Source organism: Bombus flavifrons, chromosome 1, assembly GCF_040668555.2.
Source record: "Bombus flavifrons isolate JBK064 chromosome 1, iyBomFlav1_principal, whole genome shotgun sequence".
NCBI lineage: Eukaryota > Metazoa > Arthropoda > Insecta > Hymenoptera > Apidae > Bombus > Bombus flavifrons.
Window position 1 is genome coordinate 10,424,728 of NC_138442.1, and position 20,411 is coordinate 10,445,138.

Here is a 20,411-nt window from a genome sequence, read left to right on the forward strand (position 1 = left end):
GCGTTGAAAGGATGGATACGACTCTTTGAAGCTCGATATCTGCGCTCACACCAGCAACATTTCCCTCTCACCACCGCTATCCCTTCTCCCTCCACCTCTCGTGTGCTCGAAAACTATCCGACAAACTGGCGGAACGTCGAACCGACGATGAAGTTGCAACTCGCGGCGCGAAGTCGCGATTCGAGGGCTGTGTGACGCGTCGAACGTTCGTCGAATTTCGAAGCTCGCATTGAGAAAAGGGCAGAAAAGTGGATAAAATGGATTTATCGAAGGGAAGAGTGCAGCGGAAGCGTTCTGAGAGTGGAATACGAAGGCTTTGAACATATAGAAAGATATCCGATCGAGAAGGTTCGAATAATTCCGTCCACACGAGATTTTATTGTATGCATGCGATGTCAACGTAAATGAAAAATTATGAAGTTTTTCAAATTTATGAAAATTTATTTACTAAAGCATAGCACAGGTACCGGAAATTTGACTAGCAATGAACTTAAAGTTAGTTTTAATTGAAACTCGTTGACTATGTCAACTTAAATGAAACCGCGCTTTCCGCGACCAAAACGATTTGTAATGCGTACGAAGAATCCAAAAAGTTCAAAGGTTCCTATCCGCAACTTGATTTTATTTCGCTCTCGTTACTGCCATTTACACGTGTTTCCTTTTATCGAATCGCAGTTCTCGAGAAATGGAAAGTAGAGAGAACGTTCCTTTAAGCGGTACAATGCTCGACCTGGTTTCCCTCGTCCTTTCGATAATTAATACTATTCTTCCAGCATAGGTACCAAAGGTTAAGACGCGTTTCAGTATACCGCAGTATTTTCTCCTAGATATTTCCCTCTCTTACTGTCTAAGATTCGAAACTGTGAAACACCTGGCGTCACACAATATAATATAACACATTCTCCGTACGATGAACTTTTTCTCGAAGATCTTTTTGGATCATTTACATGTGCGCGGGAGAGTAAAGGGTCGCACGTAAACCGGATTCGAGCACCGCGAAATATATCTGCCGGAAACTCGCGTTCGACAATAGTTACTACGAAATCGTGCAGGATAGACGTTCAGAGAATCGCGTGGGTGGCACAGGGCGATGTAGAGGGGTTGGCGGTGTAAAAATCGAGTGGCTCGGCACTCTCGAGGGACGAGAACTCGCGTAAAAAGGAGGATTTCCAATATCACGTCGCTCAGGCATCTTTTGGATCGGCGTTAATGGTCTCTTCCGTTCCCGTCATCCTTCCGCCACCCCCTCAGCATCGTTCAGTCCCGAGATTTTTTTCTACATTCACCCCCTTCCCTCCGTTCTCCTGTGCTCTTTTCTTTTTTATCCTTGGAACGCGCGCGGTTCGTTTCCCATCAATCCGAGTCGAAAGCACGTCGGGGAGAAATTATAATAAGGGTCGGCGTTGCTATAATAACGACATCGGTATCGCCCGAGTTGAAAGAATATGAAAGTTCTCTAATGAATATCGGCCGAGCGACAACTGCCTCCATCGCGACGACTCGTATATTTTTTTGTGCTTTTCTCTTCCCTTTTTTTCTTTTTTTTTCGTTTCATCGTGCTTCGTTGCCCTTCGTGGAAACGTTATTTCGTGCCCGCGGCAAGACCTCGCGAAAATGCATTTCGCGAGTTGATCATCCGTTGCTCGGGAAAGAGCGTTTTTACGACACGCGCGTGGAAATAGATGGAGGCAGGTAGAAGTTTTTGCGTATCCTTTCCTTTGTTTTTCGATTTACTTTTCCCCTCCTTTCGCCCGTTTCGATCCGCGAGAACATATTTCGTTTTTCAGTCGTATTTTGTTATCGACGCGCGTGTCCTGTCGTATTTTCGGCGAGGAGGAAACATTGTTTCACGTTTTTCCTGCAACGGATTATACCGGCCCGTTCTTTCATCGGGAAACATAGGTATTCAGGGATTTGTCCGTAAATACGTTAAATAATGCGAGCGTTCCGGACAAACAGAACGCGCCCGCGACTCTCGATAATTAAATATCGGCGCCCGTTCGCGTGTTACGAGACAGCGTTTTAATCGGCTTTGAACTTGTCGATGAATCTCGCGAAACGCGCCTACCTTCGCCCCCGTTGTTGCTCTAACACCCCTACTCTTTTTTTTTCCTCATTGAAAAGGATGGACGCGTTTCATCCCTCTCTTGTTCAGCTTCTGTCGTACATATGTACCTATATACAGACACAATGTGTGCACGCGAATTTCAGTTCTCGCGCTTTGCCGAATTTATGAGTGACGCGGGACTTTGGATTTCGATAAAAACTTAATCATGCACGGGCAACGAGTATCGATCGAGCCCAGGCTAATAAATCGAGACACGGTCCGGTTATTCCGTGCAGCCTGTGATCGTATTTCAACGTTGGCAAGACTTTACGACGCGTTTTTTACTCCTTTCGGACGCCTCCCTATGCTTGTTCCTTCTTCCCTCTCGTTTTTGCCGCGTGGCAAATGCGTAATTATTTTATGGCCGTTGTTGGTTTATCGAGAAGCGAGACGGGTGTCGTTTGTTTCTTGGTAAGACACACGAAATGAAGAATTATACGCGGCCACCGTGCATCCCGGTAAATGGAATTTATTCACGTAACGGCGGAACCATCGCGCGTGGCTCGCGGTAATGTGACATACCATTATCATCGCGTTAATGTTACCTTTTTTTAGATGGCGGAGGTGTTGTCGTAATTCGCGCGATTATGAGAGTATTTTTTATCCTTTCGTTTTTTGCATAATTTGCATTTGGCGAGCATTAATTTAACGCATAAATGTACAAATTAGAAGATTAATAATCTGACAACTTGAAAATTTAATCATGTACTTTCGAAGAGAAAATTTGAAAATTTTGAAATTTAAATATTTCATCGTCTGGGCGTCGCAGATATTACATACAGAGGATCAAGGCACGAGGAAGCGTTCATTTCGCTTCTTGCGACACGCGGTTCGTGCTTACTTTCGGTACAACTTCTGTTTTCGTTACACGAACGAGCTCTATTAGATTTTACGACTGCCGCCGTAGGTATGATTGAGTTACTAATAGCGCAACTTTTTATCCTCGTCCTTCTAAAAACGCTGTTCTAGAAATTACACTTGATGTTACTCTCCGACTTGGACAAACTTATAAATCTGTAGCTACCACGATTTTTCTGATAAAACGAAATAATGAAAACTTTATATAGTTATAATCTTCCAATAGTTATCCAGGAACCTACGATCTACCATTCTACTCGTAATACTTTCCTTAAATAATATCAATGTTTCTTGGAATAACAGAGAGCCCTAATTTCATGACTGGAATTTTATCACTATGGTTTGAAAATGTTCTGTTCTTTTACAATCGAAATCGTTTCGGAAATGCAATGGTCGGTGATAAAATACGCAAAACGTTTGAAGGTTCGCAAATCGTCGGCTATGCCCGCGGCACCGATCGATAACGCGACTTCCGTTTTACAATTAAGGTCGGCCACTTTCGCGCACTATACTTTATCGAAGTGTGGTATCCGGTCGGCTGGATATATCGTACGATGGATAGCAATAATTTTGACAGGGACTATCATTTCGCGATCGTGAAGAGAGTTAAAGCGGTTTCCGTTCCTCCTTCTAACCACGATTGAGGGTTTAGAGGTAATAATTCGAGCGGGGCTCACGTAAAGTTTGCGTAACATCGCGTTTGCGTATTTTATGGCCGTTCGTGATACTTCGACCACGTTGCACGAGAATGAATCGAAGATTGACAAGACATTCAGCATTGGAGATTAATGTCCTTTTCTACAACTTGTGCATGAAAAGTGTTCCAACTTATTGCAGTATCGTAACTTGTCGTAGCTTATTTTATGTTACTTGACCGACAAACGATGGCAAATTAAATGGGTACGATTTATGAGTGAAAGAGCTGCATGTTTCATCGTCCTGATATATATAAAAAAAGAAAGAACGTACACAAATTTTACAGATATTAGTGGTAAAATTCTTTTGCCTCGGTATTCTCTTTATAACTCTTCCTTCGACATTTGCGTATGAAAATATTAAATACGCCTCTCGTCAAACGAACTCGGCTTCATTTGCAACTGCAAAAGCACCGCTAGTATTTTTCTCTTCCTAGCTTTTTATCTCGTGTTTTCTTTTCTTTTTAATGCCAGCGAGGCTGAACGCTGACGCGTCCACTTCTCAGTCGGTCTCTTTATTACTGAAAATATGGCGGTGTACGGAAAATCCTTGTAACCATTTCCATCTGGAGATGCACGATCTCCATGTTCGTGACGATAAATATTACCAGTCGACAACAATGCGTCGCTCGTACGTCCATTATTCGCATGCTAGAAAGACAGGCTTTATCGATAGCATCGGACCGGCCTCAGAGATATTCGCCATCTTTTATTATGCTGAGATATGTTACCGTTTCTGTAGGATCGTGGCGCACGTCTTTGTATGTTTCCATGTCGATACATATATAAGTACTCAAGCTCTGATTTCTCGATGTGTACTCGTGTACATATACAGGCTCGCGAAAGTATTCGAGCACTCGTAGATAGTTTTCATTATGTAGAAAATATGTACATTCATACATGTAGACATTACAAGATATGCATTAGGTCGTCCGAAAAATTTCTTTCGTTTTATAAGGAAATGATGGATGCACAACTTTTTCCGTTTTATATTATTTTATCGAATTACGTATGATCTATTTTGTTCTACCAAAATAAAGATCAGAACGTTCGACAGATTAGGTTTCATGTTTGTATAAAGATGGATCGTTGTAAAAGACGGGTCTGAAAGACACTTTTCGGATAACCTAATATTTGTAGTATGTGTACAAGGTATATGTATGTATATGTATCGCGCAGAAATCAGAAAAATATTTAAACAGCCAATTATCCATTAAAATTATTCAGTGGGACCATTTATTTAACAGTAAAAAATGTTCCCGATAAATATTTTGTAACCTTTATGTGCATTTTCGGACTTATTTCGAAGTTGACCAATGTAAACAGTCTCGTTAGAGCGTTAATGAAATTACAAATAAATTTTTCCACGATAAAAATAAAAATATAAAAATTTTCCACGTAGGTGTTGAAATACTTTCGCGAGCCAATGTAGAGAATATAGGATCACGTTACGGAAATAGTCAGGCGCGTTCTATCACGAGACGTCTTTGATTTTTACACGGCACTCGCGACGCTCTCTGTGCATTCTCCTATAGTAAAATATTGAAATCTAACTCTCAGGCTTTGATACGATGCATTTTAAGTGGAAAGTAGCGCGGAAAATCGAAGGATATGTGCCAAGCGAAAACGATTCGCGACTGAATCCAAATGATTTTGAATGTATTATGAATGAAATTGGTCCCTCTTTTCGCTTTTTCTCTTTATTTCATTCTTTTTCCTCGCTCGTTTTTTTTGTTTTTAATTTCATTCCACTATCAACCTCGCTATGGCCACTCGTCATGCCAGGCAATTTTTGCGATCGCGAATTGCTCGGCCACGGAATCACGTTCTGCCCGGCAGAAAGTCGACGCACTAACGTACCATTTTCCCCGGTGAATGCGGCCGAATTAAAAAGAGCAGCCGGGAGTCCACTCGATCATATTTTGAGCGGTTTCATCGATCCGGCTAGTGCTGGCGAATCCCAAACCGCGAACTCGTTCCGTGTTGCACGGCCGATGCCAATAACCGCTATTCTGCCAATCAAAGTCGTCTCAGTCGACAACAGAGATGTTTTTCCTCGTTTTCTTCCGATTCTGCTACGTCGGCTGGATCCTGGCCAGCCGGGTCGATCGTCCTGGAAAAATATTACTTTCTCAACGAAACGTGTGATAACTCGATCAAATGAGAAGTGGAAGTTCTCGGTAACGATGTTTCATCTCGCTTTTCCCTTTTTTTTTATCAAAGCTATATATATTCGGAAATTCAAAGCGTTAGGAAACATTTTATTTACTCTCTTTCTGAGAACAGGATTTTCTCTGTCTGGTATGATTTTAAAGCCGGTTCATTAACCTCTAACCTATATTTAAATACATTATAGAAAGAAAATAAAAAATAGCGAGATAATATCTATATCTCATTCACTATGAATTTCGTCAAAAATTCTTACATCGTATTTAGTAACTGCGAGAACAAACAATTTGAAGCCAGTTATCTTACTTCCAACCAATCTTACACGTCTTTCTAAAATTCAATGGAACACGAATCGTTAGAAAGCGAACATTTCGCATGCTACAAATTTGACATTTCGTTGAATCCGAAATTCAAATCCCAAACAACACTAACAAACAGCATCCCGTTTATCGATGTAAAAGCATACGTAATATGTACCGGAACGTTTTATTACGGCCACTAATGGAAGATCTAGCAGCCTCGGTAAAAGCACTCCAATAAGCTCTCTGCCATAACCTCCTCCCTTTGGCATGTTCCCCCTGGAAAGCTACTGACAGGCCGTTTGCCCGGTTATAAAAATTCGTTGAGGCCCCGCGATTCGGCGAGCTGCACGGTTCGATCAAACATTTTCATATCGGCGTCGAATCTTCCCTCGGCGAAACAAACACACCGCTATAGTCTCCGCATCGCGGTCGCATAGAGTCTACTGCGTAGCCAGTGTAATTGGTACGTGGAACGCGTATCAGGCCGGTCCGTGTGTTTGAAAAGGGAACGTGGTGGACGAACCGTGAGCTCCGATGATGGGCATCGATCGAGTCGTATGGAAAACAGGCTGAGCGAACGGGGCACAAATTATGCACCGCGGATGCAAAGTGCATGGGGAACGAGGCTCGCGCCTCGATGCCCCCGAATGCACGGAATCGCATTCTCCTTCATCCTGACGGCTCGTCCGCGTGTATATACGAGTCGGCACGCATCGTTGGAAAACAGTCGGTACACAAAGTGCCGGTATACGACAAGTTAACGTCCCATGAGAAGTCGCTGTAACCCGCTATATTCTCTGTTCCTTTTCATATCGCGTCGCAGTCTCCATTCTCTGCATTTCACTTTCTCCCTTTACCATCTCTTTCATCGTCTCAGGTTTTGTCTCTATTATTCAAGCAACTCGTCGCAGAGTACGACGAAAGAACGCGCACGGTTCTGTCTCTTTCAGCCTTTTGCATAAACGAAACTTCTTGGTACTTCGGTGGCTCCAGGAAAGCTTAGCGACGTCAAACATACCGCGGTCTGTCTTGTCTTTTGGGTATTAACACGACGCTGACAAAGTCTGTCTTTCTCTGTCACGAACCGAGAATCGGATCGTTTAACGGTCGTGGAAGCAGGAACGAATTAAGGAATCTTGCGGTCGTTGGATAGAATCAAAGGAATTTACAGGTTCTCTTGTTGATGGTGTTTCTGGTCGTAAGAAAAATAAAATTTACAATTGTTGTTTAATCCTCGAAGAGTAAACAACTGCGTGTCTTGAATTTGATTCTTATTGTTCTAATATAAATAATTATACGTAGAATGTGTAGAGTACTGGAAATTACGCGAATATAACGAAACATACATATGCACATTACCTGTAGTTTCTAATGAAACTTCGGTATTCCATGTAGATCATAAACTTTAAATTGCACACATCATTTTACATGTTACATATTTTGCCGTATAAAATATCGAGGTAAATACCCATTCGTACCTTTTACCGTCATTATTTAACTTTTTCTTCAATTTTAAGCCAAACACTAAGAAAATTTATATCTTGAATCATTTTAATCTAATCTCCGGACGTTAAGAATTCTGTTTTTTCTTTCGTATCAAGGTATGAACATACTTTGAAAGCAGGATAATGGTGGTATTTCGCGCAAGATCGCGGATACATGGTGGTTGGCAGGGCAATAAATCGCGGCGAAAGAATTTCTAAACGCAACACAAGTCGGTCGTTTTCGTTCTAAATGCGGACGGAAATGTTCTCCTGGCTGGAAATTACAGGAGAACCACCCTCGAAGTTCCTTACGTACGAGATTAATCGCTGATCATCTCCTATCCACGTTGGCGCGTGTCTGTGTTTTCGTCCGCTCGTCTGAAGCTTGCTTGATTACACGCGAGCCTTGATAATAGATCACCTGCTGCCCCGTTCACGCTACCACTAGGTAATATCCTCGATGCTACACTACTGACAGAGAGCCGTTGCCGGCTGCTGGCATTTTCCCTGGTCCGGTTCCGTGACGTTCTCCCTAGGCTACTAACTCTCGATTTTCTTGTTTCCACCTCTATAATCCTCCTTCTCGTCTCTAATATCGGATCGAATTAATCTCATCCACTGTTGCATGATTTCTTCCGAGAGACTAGCGATGAAACCCGCAACAATCGTTTCTCTCTGCTCTCATGCACAAACAATTGTTCCGTTATTAATTAACTCATAGTCGTACAGGATCAATTGGTTGCATCATAGGTTGTTCGGCGAGTTCGTGTTATTTATCGTTCTGCTATTTAAAAGTTTCCAGTTTCGCCTCGTTACCATTTTCTTTAACCTATTTTAGCAAAGGAAGAGACAACTTGTTGAGATCGTCGATATTGTGGTATCGTGGACGAAAGGTCTAAGAGATACCGGATCGAACCATAAACAATGTCGCGAGAAAGCCTAAGTGTCGACAGGCCCAACAATGTATCGTCGGTCCTTCGATCGAATAGTTACGCGGAAAAGGCCCGCGTGACCCTGGCCACGAGCGGTTGCCGAACACGTGCGTGGTGGGGCTAAGACAAAAGACAAAGGGATGCTACGGGAGAAAGACGAGTTAACAGTCAGTGTTAGTTGAGAAGTCAGAGAGTGTTAGTTGAGAAGTCAAAGAGTGCAAATTGCGTTGTCAAGAGAGTGTGGTCCGCGTGAGAGAGAGAGCGTTGGAACCGTGGTGACGAGAGTGAAAAATTAACTATTTAGTTGTCTTAATTATAGTACGTTATTGTATTTAGTTCACGTTAAACAACCATCGCTTCCTGTTTAACCAACACCTGTTTAATCAAAATTAAATGAACTAATTGTAGTAAGATCCTACAGTATTTTAGACATACTAATTCTTTCATTTATCTTTTTTATTTATCCTTTGTCTTGCTTACGTGTCGTTCTCTCTTTGTTAAAAACGAATTATACGTCACAGCTACATTGATGAGGGCTAGCACTAACTGAAATTGACTCGACTTTATTAACTTTTGACATGTTCGTGCTTAAGAGACGACAGGTTAACAAGTTAAGTAACCAATGGATGGTTGATTTTGAAATATTCAAGACTGTAGCGTACCTCCTGAGTCGATGAACTTCTTCTCTCGTTTAATAAGTCATATCTTTGTCGATCTAAGATGCAGGTTCAGAACGTGGTATATATATCATCAAGATAGAAATTTTCTCTAGACTTACTCTGTAGTAGCCATTTCGTATTTCATATGTCAAACTTGGATTAATCTTTCCTTTATCTTCTTACATCGTATAAAGTCGTTATTATCGCTTTTCGTAGCGTTTCCGATCGTCACGGTACATCTTACGCCTAATCATCGTGTACTCACGATCGCGTCTGGCATGTTGATAGATCGCCTCAGGGATATTAACGTATCATTACCGGTTCACGAGCTTTCTGACTTAGGGGCAGAACACGAAGATACAGGATTGCTAGTTACGGTGACCACTAGCTAGTTAGCTTGTCGCAGTCTCCGAGAACATACAATGGCCTGGACGAGATGTGTATTGTAATTATACGGAAACAGCCTCTCGCGCCTGCATCCTTTGTCTTTGCCCCTCGCTATCCTTGTTCCTGTCTTTCCCTCTTGTGGTATATCTCTTCCCCTCTCACCCTTCGGTGAATCCTTTCAACCGTCTGTAGTCATCGACGTACCAGCCGACTGTTTGCAGAGGCCAGGAAACACAAACGGTGCAAAATCATCGGACAACCGGGAATCTGGCCGCGTTGCAAAGCGTATGCGACGATATGGAGTAGTCGACGAGAACATCCTTTACGCGACTAAATATCGCTAAAAGCAAGGGAAGATGAAAAGATTGATCATTGAGTTAGTTACTTATTGAAAAATATCAACGAATCGAGTGAACGCGTTCTTTCTAATTCTTGTACGATTTTGACGTTTGAAGATTGCAGAAGAAAGATTGAAAAAGGATCGATCTTGTATTATCAAAACTTGTCTTTACATTTACTTTTGGAGCTAAATGTATCTTTATTCTTCAAATCAAAAATCATTATTTTCCACAATTTACTTCGCATCTCACATTTTTGTTCATACCTAAATAATTAAATTAGGTCCTTATTATTAGATCAGAAGCTAATAAAATAAAGTAACCTACAAAAATGTGGGGCGAATCCGTTAAACGTTGTAATAAACGAAAATCCTAAGAAGTTAATCGTACAATTTATCGTAGGGTAGAATTCTATCAACGAATTTCCATCCTCAAAGTGGAGCATAGAACTTCACGGAGAAGACTTGCTGGTCGAAATGAATTCGAAACGAATCGAATTTCAGTCGGAGGATTTAGAGACGCGTTTCCATAAATTATCGGCCAACTTGTCTGGATCGGCAAGTTTCCAGAGTAGAGAAGCGCAACTTGTCCATGAGTTTCTACGCGGTCGTTCCTTCCCCTTTAACGTTACTTCCGTTTCGTAACCTTCTTGAAACCGCGTCGCCGCCCACGCCGATTCATCCGTTCCCCTTGTCGTTTGCGAACCTAACTAGTTCATTATCCGACGCGAGGTTAATTCCACGACGTAGACGCAGGGGACGGCTACCATTACGTTGCTCTTACTGTTGCGTACATATCGGTTTATTTAGCCAACGTCGGAAAGTATTTCTCGAGCATCCGGTTGCGCGCGCAGCTTCAGAGTCAATGCGAAAAACTTGCTCTTCACGCGGTTACTCTTTCGTAAACTCGTTCGTAAACTTTGTTCATTACAGCGAGCTAATAAAATTCTCTATCGTCGATCCTCGGCGCGAGCGAAGGCGCGCGCGTGCTTCAAAGTGTTCAAAACCGTTTGCGTTTCTTTTGCCGCGATACCGAGCTATATTAACGAGGCGAAACGCGACGAGATTCAGTCGCATGGCGACGCGCTGCTCGAATTAAAAGTAATACTCCGGGAACGCTATTACCAGCCGCGTTCAATTTGCGTTTCACTTATCGTCGCCCGTACAAGAAACGGACGTACGGATATTAACGTTAACGAGAAAATTATTGTTAGAAGCGTTACGCTACGTTAACGCGATGGTTACTCTTTTTAGATTCGAGCTTCTTCCGGGATTATATGCAAATATCTTTACAGATTTAAATTTGATAAAAATTTCAGTAGAGATGTATTTTAAGAGACTATTAGTGGGTCATTTTCTGTACCGCTACGATTGTTCTTCGCACTTGTGGTGTCCTTATATTTTGTTCTAACGATTGTCTTAATGTTCCTCCTTGTCATTGTATCGTACGAATAATATGCAAATTTATCAGAACTTGCTCGCATCTGTTCCCTTAGTATAATAGAATTCTTTCTGATAGCTGTCTGTTAATTATTTTTAATAATCCCCCATAGTGTCTAAATTCTCATAGAATACACAAAGTGGCAGACTTTTCTAATTTTACAATATTCACGGACCAGCGGAAAGAACGAGCAAAAAGAAACAAGGAAAGAGAACTGCGTCACAGACAAGCCATTTTATCCCTCGTTTGGCTCGTCTCTACCTAAACGAAGATAAACTCTGGATGCATCGAGGCACACGACACAGTACCGTCGAAACGCTACAGATTTCCAAGCCCGTACGCGTCGCTCGCGTAGTTGAGAAAATCCGGACATGTAAACTATGTCTCGTAAAGTCTGTCTCTACTTTTTTCCTTCTCCCCTCGCGACAGACACGCGTGGCAGTACTCGTGCGCGCCACGTATGACACGCCTGTAGTATTAGTTAGAAAGCTAATTGCAGCACCACCTCGTTTTAATTCCATTATACAGGTTGTGTCGTGTAGATGCAAATTTCATCCTCGTACCCTAGGTCCCACCCTCGCGACTTTTACCCCGCCTCGTTCACCTGACCCCCGCGCCTGTTATCCCCGTCGCACTTAACCTCGTCATAACATCACGGCAGCGTTCTTCCTCTCGCTCGTCGACAGAACTTTCCGAATTATCTTGTAGCGAGAGACGACGTCAACGTTCCCAATTATGGGACAAGGCACGACTCCAAGGCGCTCCGCATACACTATCAGTGTATTAACGGATACGTCCGCTGTATTTCCGGAAGTTTAAGCACTCGCTCAAGCAAGCGACAGCTGAAATCGAGAGTTTCATCTGTGTACAAAAGGCTTTCTCTCGAGAAGGAGCAGGATATTATATTGTCGCGATAGACCGTAATTAAGGTGAATTAACAGCGGCGTTTTGTGATAACCATTTGCTTCTCTGTTTGTTCCAGGTGAGTCAGAGTTTCTGCTATTTTTGGAGGAGCCAGGTATACGTGAGTAGCGATTAACTTGATATCGTTGCGTCGGTGTATGTTGCGTTTTAACTTTTTATACTGCCACGTGCTATATATGGTCGACTGCTAATGCATTCACTGGGGAATATTACTTTAACCCAAGTGGCATTTAATTTATTTTTTTTCACTCTGAGAATTGATAAAGATATATATGTCAGTTACGTAAATAAATTCTAGGAAAATTGAGGAGGTAGAAATTCCTTTTTTCTTTCAAGATCGACGGCTTTTAATGGTAGTTGCAGAAATTAATTACAACGTGTTTTTAATTACAGTGTGAAGGTTAAGAGTACACTGTTTGATTCTGGCTGAGATACGATATCTGCGTACAATGTATGTCTATCGTTGACACATATAGGTACTCTGAAAGATTTGACCAAATTGATTCTCTCAATTAAACAGTTGGAACAATAAATGGATCAATTTAAATTCCAAATGGAAGGGAGATAAAATTATTTGCAAGAAATTCAACAACATCTGGCTCAAATGTACAGCTTAGTAATAGTGAGCAGCGAAAAAAGTTATTTTACAATTGCTTCCTTACTTACTCACTCATTGAACTCATGCGATCGATTGTCGAGACACAATGTCCCCAACGATAGTATCCCAATTCGTACCTCACCCTTTGCAAAGAAGTATTCGAGAAACTGGGTAAAAGATTTCAGAGTGTAATAAGCCTGATCGATAGTCGCGGTAGCCGTTTTCGGATGCACTAAACCAGGGCTACGGATATAATCATCTCCTCTGGTTAATTAGCGACGGGAAACGAAGGTACGCCGCAGCCGGGCTATTAATTATAAATGTCCAACTTCCGCGAGAACTTCGGCTCCGGCATTCTGCCCTAAATCTCCAATCGATTTGTTATCGAGGTGTGGTCGAAAACTTGAAGGTCCCTGTCGAAGTATCCTTTTCAGAGGAAAAGCGTTTCTAACGAAAGACGTCGGAGGGTCGACCTAAGCCTCTTTTTCTTTCTCGATATAATTCCGATGCCGCAAACTGTCGATACTATGCGCTGCACGAACTTGTTGTTGACACAGAGTCGACGACTCGTCAGGAACGTTTGCCTAATTGTTTGCCGATGCGAACACGGACTCCCGATTTCAGGGCTGGTCAGCCCCGATGTTTGACTTGCGCAACTAAAGCCGTTCGGAAATCGTAAGTTAATTATCGCCTGTCGGTCGTCTCGTCTGGATACTACGTTTTCAGCGCGGCGCACAGTAAATAAATGCTTGGCAGCAGCAATTTCCACGCGTTTCCTAGTCGTTGTTTGCGGACAGGTACTTTGATGGACAGATATTGCGAAGGAGATCATAAAACTGGTCAGACGTAGAACTTTGTACGTTTCGACCAAATGGAAATTCAAGGCATATATCGGAAGTATAAGAAGTCGGAGAGCTTGTTCGGGATGATACTATATCGATTCAAAATCAGTTGCTTTTTCGTAGTATCTATTTATCATTTTTAGGATCAGACCTGTCGAGAAAACTTGTCTTTTATTTATTCATAGCAAAAACAGACTTTCTTTTGGATGGTTTTGTAAAGAAGATACGATGAACTAGAATTTGAGACCAGTTTTGTGGGAAATAAATATATTTACAGTTTAATCGATTAATAACTTATTGAAGTATAATGTTGCAATATCGAGTGTGGGGTATTATTTTTCACGCAGTTTATACGTATTATAAAAATAATTTATCAACTCATAAAGGACTTTTGCAGCTTGAATTTCAAGACGAGTTTCTATAAGATGTACATAGTTTGGATGTGATCAATGCTTTAATTTATCACGATATTGCCGGCAAATACACGTTCCTTCTGGAAAATTCATCGTCGAGATGGGCAACGTTCTCCGAAGTTTCGGAATTCGGTTAGCATTCTGTTTTCGCTCTCAGCACAAACGAGCAACGCGATACCCGCGTATCTACCGTAGTTTCAAAATATTTTAGATATCTCTGCGACTAGTTTGCTATCGGGTTCCAAGAGTTATTCTCGTTATCCGTCGTATATCGAGGGAAGAGAAAGGCAGGTTAAAATGATGCATAGAGAGCGAGGAACGAGATCGATCAGAGTTAACGTCATAATCCTTTTCGTCCGGTTAATTGCGCTTTGACTGGCGATAATCCTATCTCCGAAGACTGAAGGAATTCAAGTATCACGCGAGCGGCCCATTAGTCGATTAATATCGCCGGTGAATTTTGTTATCCTGAGCGTGCATTATCGCCGACTGGTTCCGGGGCGACCGGCCGTCAGCGCAGTTTACTTTTACTCTTCTCCCTTTAAACCTGTGGTAGCTTGGCTGTCTCGTTTTTGCTTAATTGCGTGGAATTCTCCTCTCTTTTCAGCCCTCTTTCTCGGCTCGTCAGGCGCAACGCGCGACGTGAAACCAGGGAAAATGGCTTGGCCGTGCTCTCGCCGTGGAAATCTAATGACTACGCTATCTATGTGCATATTTCTTACATAATTACCCGCGTAAAGTACACTCCTCGAAACCCTTCCCCCTCTCCGGCTGTACCAACAGCTTGCGTTTATACCGTCAGACTGAGATATTTATGCGCATTAATCTTGCCTTTTCATCGGATTTCATTAATGCAGCTACTCGCCCGGTGATAACGCACCTCTAATACCCGGCTGCTGGTTAACTACACGCCCGGGTACAAGGGAAACACCGATTTTCTGCGCGGCGATAATTATCGAGTCACCGATCTTGCTTGCTAGAGAGACAGCTTTGTACCTGGACTGGCAAGTGAAAGATATACGTTTCGTGTTTAGTAGGGTTTTCGTAGGCATTTGTGAAAATAAGTTTAAGATGGTGGTGAGATAAATAGGTAGTTAAGTATATGATAGCAAAAAATGTAAAAGGATTAGCACATTGTGTTGGTTAATTATAGGGATAAAATAATCGCCAGTTAATAATATAAAAAAGTATTACGTGTAAGCGATCCAAGTTAGATTGGAAATGGTAGGAGGTAGGAGAAAATTTCATTAAGGAGAATGAAATCGTGTATCACCTGCTGCATGTGTGTCTATAGTTTGTCCTAGTTTCGTAAGGCATCTTGTACATTGTTTCACTATTATTACACTATCGTAGCAGTCATTTTTCTGGGATTTTTGTTCATTCTCAAGTTCGTTGATTCCCCTTACTACTAATGTTTTTTCCTTCATGTTCAAATAAGCAGATAATGACTAATTACGACTAATTAAAATTTGGTTATAACAAGCGGAATTCTTCTTCGACCAAAATTCTGCTGTACTAACACCTGTAAACGTTACGTATTCGCTTCTCCAAAGCCTCGTCCCCTATAAATAATCAGTTATTACGTGCAGATAGCCAAAACCACACGGGTTCCCTCGTTATCATACAATCATTCCACGTTTACACACCTTTCATTCTAATTATCATCTATTATGCTGTCGCTGGATGACACGCTGTCTGTTGGAAACGGTTATCGATTAATTTCTCGACTGGAGCCGGATGCGTTCGCCGGTCGCGTACGTTGATCGGCATTATCAAATTCGAGCGTCGACAGGAAGCTAATGGCAGGGGGCTAGATGTCATGGTTTCTCAAACTTCCTACACGCTGACTGTACTTTCGCGTAATTATCGAGGAGAGAAAGGGCGAGAGAGGCGAAAAGAATCAGCGAATCGGGCCGGTTCGGCAAGTTCGCCGAAGTAATTTGAATTCGTATGCCACCGCAGAAATTCGATTTGACACTCGACGTGAAACGTACATAACGAGTCTGCGAACTGTTCGGGACCACAGTCCCTCCCCGCGCTTTCCTCGTACTTATTCCGACCTGGCAAGTCGAACTACGGTTAATGGCGTAATTCGTCGAATAATTAGCGTTCGCTCGAAGGCGGCACAGAAATCAGGTACGCTCGTTTCATTCCGTCTCGTTCGAAGAAAAAGGAAACCAAATCGAGATACTTTCCCGGCTTCGTAATGCACACCGAGAGCTTCAGGTACTGAATGGTTTCTCTCGACGTAGTTTTATTTTGTTAACCAAGAAGACCGGTTAATCCGTCACTTGGATCGTAAATTTCTTAGACGCGATAAAGAATGTTCCATTCTTCCGAGTGGCTCTATACAATCGAGTTATGTCATGCTGAAGATACGTACATTAACTGAATGTAGAATGATTTGAATGTAACCTTTTCCTTTCTTTTTTCTTTTTTTTTTTTTTTTTTTTTGACCTGAAGAATGCTAACATTCTATGGATTTAGAAAGTAGAAGTGGGAGCGATATGTTGTTTTTACGTAAGAATAGCCTTACTCGTCTCATGTGACATATGTTTAGAAAAGAAGAAAATATTTATTACAATTAAAACAGCAAAATAGACAGGTTCTACCTAAGAAAAATCAAGTACATCGTTCGTAGTCACTCTTTTGGATCAATGTGTCGATCGACAGCGGATATAGGCATCGCGATGAATGCTCATTTCGCGGTAGATACGACGCAAACAAACGCTGCACACGCTCACGTCCCGCGTTACAAGTGCACGGTTGGACAGAGAGTAGGTTCGCGAGGGACTTTGATGAGAAGGTTCGGTGATTTAACGACACACACGAGGGGCATACACCGGCCGGAGAGGAATCTAATTTATTTCCTCCTTTGTGGAACAGCCTCGGGAAGGGAAAGAGAGGAGAGTCGCGGTTTTCAAAGCGAAAAAGCTTTCCAATCTCTCGAGGCAAAGGAGCTCGGGCAAACAAGGGATTTACCACGATGGACGCCGATGGAAACGCGGATGGAATCGGCCAGGGGGACACAGAGATGACCGTACGTCGCTATACTTGTTTTCGACTCGTACCCTTAGCCGTCTGGGAATCTCTTTGACCGGATCACTGTATTTCGTTCGATGTGCCCCGTTTGATACGCGCGGAGACCTCTAGCCGTTGCCGGAATCGCGCGGCACACCCGCAGGCGCTGAGTCCTCTGCGACTGGCATCCCGACTAAATAATGGTGCCCACATCCGCCGTGCGATCCGTCACACCCTTCCACCGAGATTCCAACAGATGCCACCGTTTCTTTCGCTGTAACCTGAAAAAAAACTCACTCTGCCTCTCCCGTTCTTTGACTTTCTTCAACATTTGTTGGATCTGCCGCGTCGTTCGAGACTAGTTTCTTTTTGTCTCTGCCAAGTCTAAATTAAGAAGAGGGACATCTTATTTCTGTGTATTTCGTTCTTTTCATTTTTTTAGAATTGTATCATCGATTATGTTGTGGTTTAGCGGTTTGGGTTAAGTTTTCCATAGACTTTTATTTTCTTTTGGGTTTCGATTTATCTTGTCTCATCGAGCTTTAGTATTTATTAAATCTTTACGGTCGCTTTGGAGCTAGATTACCCGGTTCTCGTTGCACAGACGCGAACCGGTTTTATCTACTTATCTTGGTACGTGTTTATGGCTCGAGGAGCTGATATTCTTGCTACCTGACTTTTCTCCCGACTGGATTATCGTTATTACCATGTTTTGATTTTGCCCACGCTGCGGTCCGGCTTCGCGTACCCATTAATTCGATAGGTCTAAAGTGTCGTTTATTAGATCCCATTTACACCTTCTTTTCTTCCAGATTTTATCACGTGTTTTATGCGATGAATTACTATCATTATTCCGTTTATCAGCATATATTTTACATTTACAAGCGCGCTGTATTAAGTCTCTCGTCGATAACATTCCCGAATCTAAATTTTGCCTTTCGTATGAAAAAGACGTTTCTCTTATACACACCTATTTCTTAAGTCACGAAAGGAGAGAAAATTAAAAAATCTGAAGCGACTGTTGCAATATGCAGGCACCTTCGCTCTTCAATAACGGGAAAACTAAGGGAAGCTGGAATAATCTAAGGGAAACCAAGTCAAAATCAGTCAAACTCAAATTACTTTTCCAATATTCGTAGTAACAAACTTTTGCGCTTTTGAATACGAAAGTCCCGAATATGAAATCTGTTCCGATAAATAGAACTTAGACATTGCAGCTGCCCCCTTATCGCTGTAAATCTCTCAATTGTCGAAAGATCATTCATTAAATTCCAGAACTGTTCATAATATTCTGCAGTCGTAAAGCGTTAGAACACGTTGCCTTCGTTCCAGACCATAACGAGCGAACCAAACAACAAGAAAGGGAAAAGAAATTCCACACATGACACGACAAGTGTCGTCTCGCCGGCAGCGGGGCAGGCTGCCATAGTTTTCCTCGTGTAAATCGCATCCGACAGAAATCGCGATGATGCGTCCCTCTGATCTCGTTGCCTACCCGACATCCACGCAGAATTTCGTGGGGTTGGTGCCCGTCCATTACGCGTTCCAACCGGATATTATGCACCGTGGGTTCAATCGACCCTTCGACGCGATATTAGGCGGTCTAATTTGCAATTCGTGCTATCTCGAAGGTACTTTTGATCCTCTGTCGCTTCCCATTGGCCGCCGCCTCAAAGTGGCAGCGGGGTGGTATCCCGCGAGGGAGCGGTTCTCCAGAATCCCTACGGGGGGATGATATTCACTGCGCGCGAAAGGGGTGTTGCCGAGCGAGAGGGTGATGGTTTAACTTTGACCGTGAGCCGGCGGAAGGAAGCGGCCACACGGAGGGATGCCACAAGGTGAAAGGAGATTTATGCTGATCAGAAATTATAGGCTGGCTCCGCGGTTGGTTGCTTCGCTCCGCAACCTCTTCGCGCTGCATTAACCCCCTCTTTCGTGCTCACCCTGTGACCGGTTCCCCGGGTTCGACCGCCTGCTACTACACTCTCTCGCCACTTTATTCAAAGCGAGATCCCCGCTTAATGTCCCGAAAAGCCATATTTTCGCGATTATAATTTACGGCGCGATGCGAAACCCTTGTTCCTGGGAATGCGGCGACATACGCGCCACAAACGGGGGTGAGAAGATGCTGATCGTACGCGGTAGAGGGTGACGTGTATGTATAGACGGAGCATCGTTATCCCCTTTGGTAGTGAACGAGGGAATCGGGGTCTAAGCGAAAATCGTTTGTACGTTCAACGATATTAATATCGCGTTAATGTGGGGCTCAAGATTAACGACCTGCGATCTGCCGTTTCTTTGATGAATATTGGATTATATAAGTAACAGAGTGTTTTCAAACGTGGCATTTAAAATGATAAAACTTACGGTATATAATAGAAGTTTTGCGAAACAGAAGTGGAAAATTGATTGTTGATAGTAAGGTAACGAATGGCTCTAGAAAATGAGGGTTAACACGCTACTTGCTAATTACAATTCATCTTCTTACATTGAAAAAAACTGCACTGCTTATCGAATGACTTAACACGTGTAAGTAGTACGTATCGTATAAGAATTGTTACGATTCGAAGAAGGTAATCGAACAGGAAATTAATACAAATTGAAGTAGATCGGTTTGTCTTCTGGCAAAACTCATCGTTAACTTGCTTATTGTTAGCGATTACCCGATGTAGATAGTACAGTAGATTACTATAATTATCCTTCATATCGAAAGTATCGAACGAACGACCATACAAGAAGAATCGAACAAATTTGGAGAATCGTAGTTTCGTTGTTTATAAAACACAGCTTTCCCCGTTCGTGGTGTTAACGACGTTATACAGCGTTTTACGAGGTGACGATGGTTTCGTGCGAATTTCTGGCCGCAGACATCCCGCGGCCTGGCCAGTGGAAAATCGTTGGAACGGTTGGAATTCTTCGCGGCACGCCGACTCGATAAACGTCGTCGATCGATAGCCGCGTCGTTTATTAGTTTTACAGCATCGTTCCTTTCCATATCTCTCCGGTAGAGTTCGGCCGATGCAAGTCGAACCGACCGACGAGATTTATTCCAGCCGATAAAAGTCTGGTTGCCTGCGATCGTCTCAAGAGATGACGAACAGTTGGACGAAAAAGAAATTTCTGAAGAGACTACGAGGCGTCGTAGGTGGTGTCTACCGTTAAGCAAACAGTTTATTGTTTTTGCCATCGTTTGTTTGATCGACATACAAGTGCTATACAGATAGATAGATATACGACAAAAA

General features: G+C 42.6%; 2 protein-coding genes across 8 annotated transcripts in view; one reads left to right on the forward strand and one right to left on the reverse strand.

Annotated features, from left to right (window-relative positions):
* hiw (MYC binding protein highwire) overlaps nt 1-20,411 on the forward strand; it is a 264,809-nt gene that overhangs the window by 42,235 nt on the left and 202,163 nt on the right. The window lies entirely within an intron of this gene.
* Nucleotides 1-20,411, reverse strand: part of LOC138186472 (uncharacterized) — a 118,829-nt gene that overhangs the window by 32,021 nt on the left and 66,397 nt on the right. Inside the window, exon 2 of the mRNA XM_069126405.1 lies at nt 5,521-5,773. The gene's annotated coding sequence lies outside the window, so the exon portion shown is untranslated. The remainder of the gene's footprint in view (nt 1-5,520; nt 5,774-20,411) is intronic.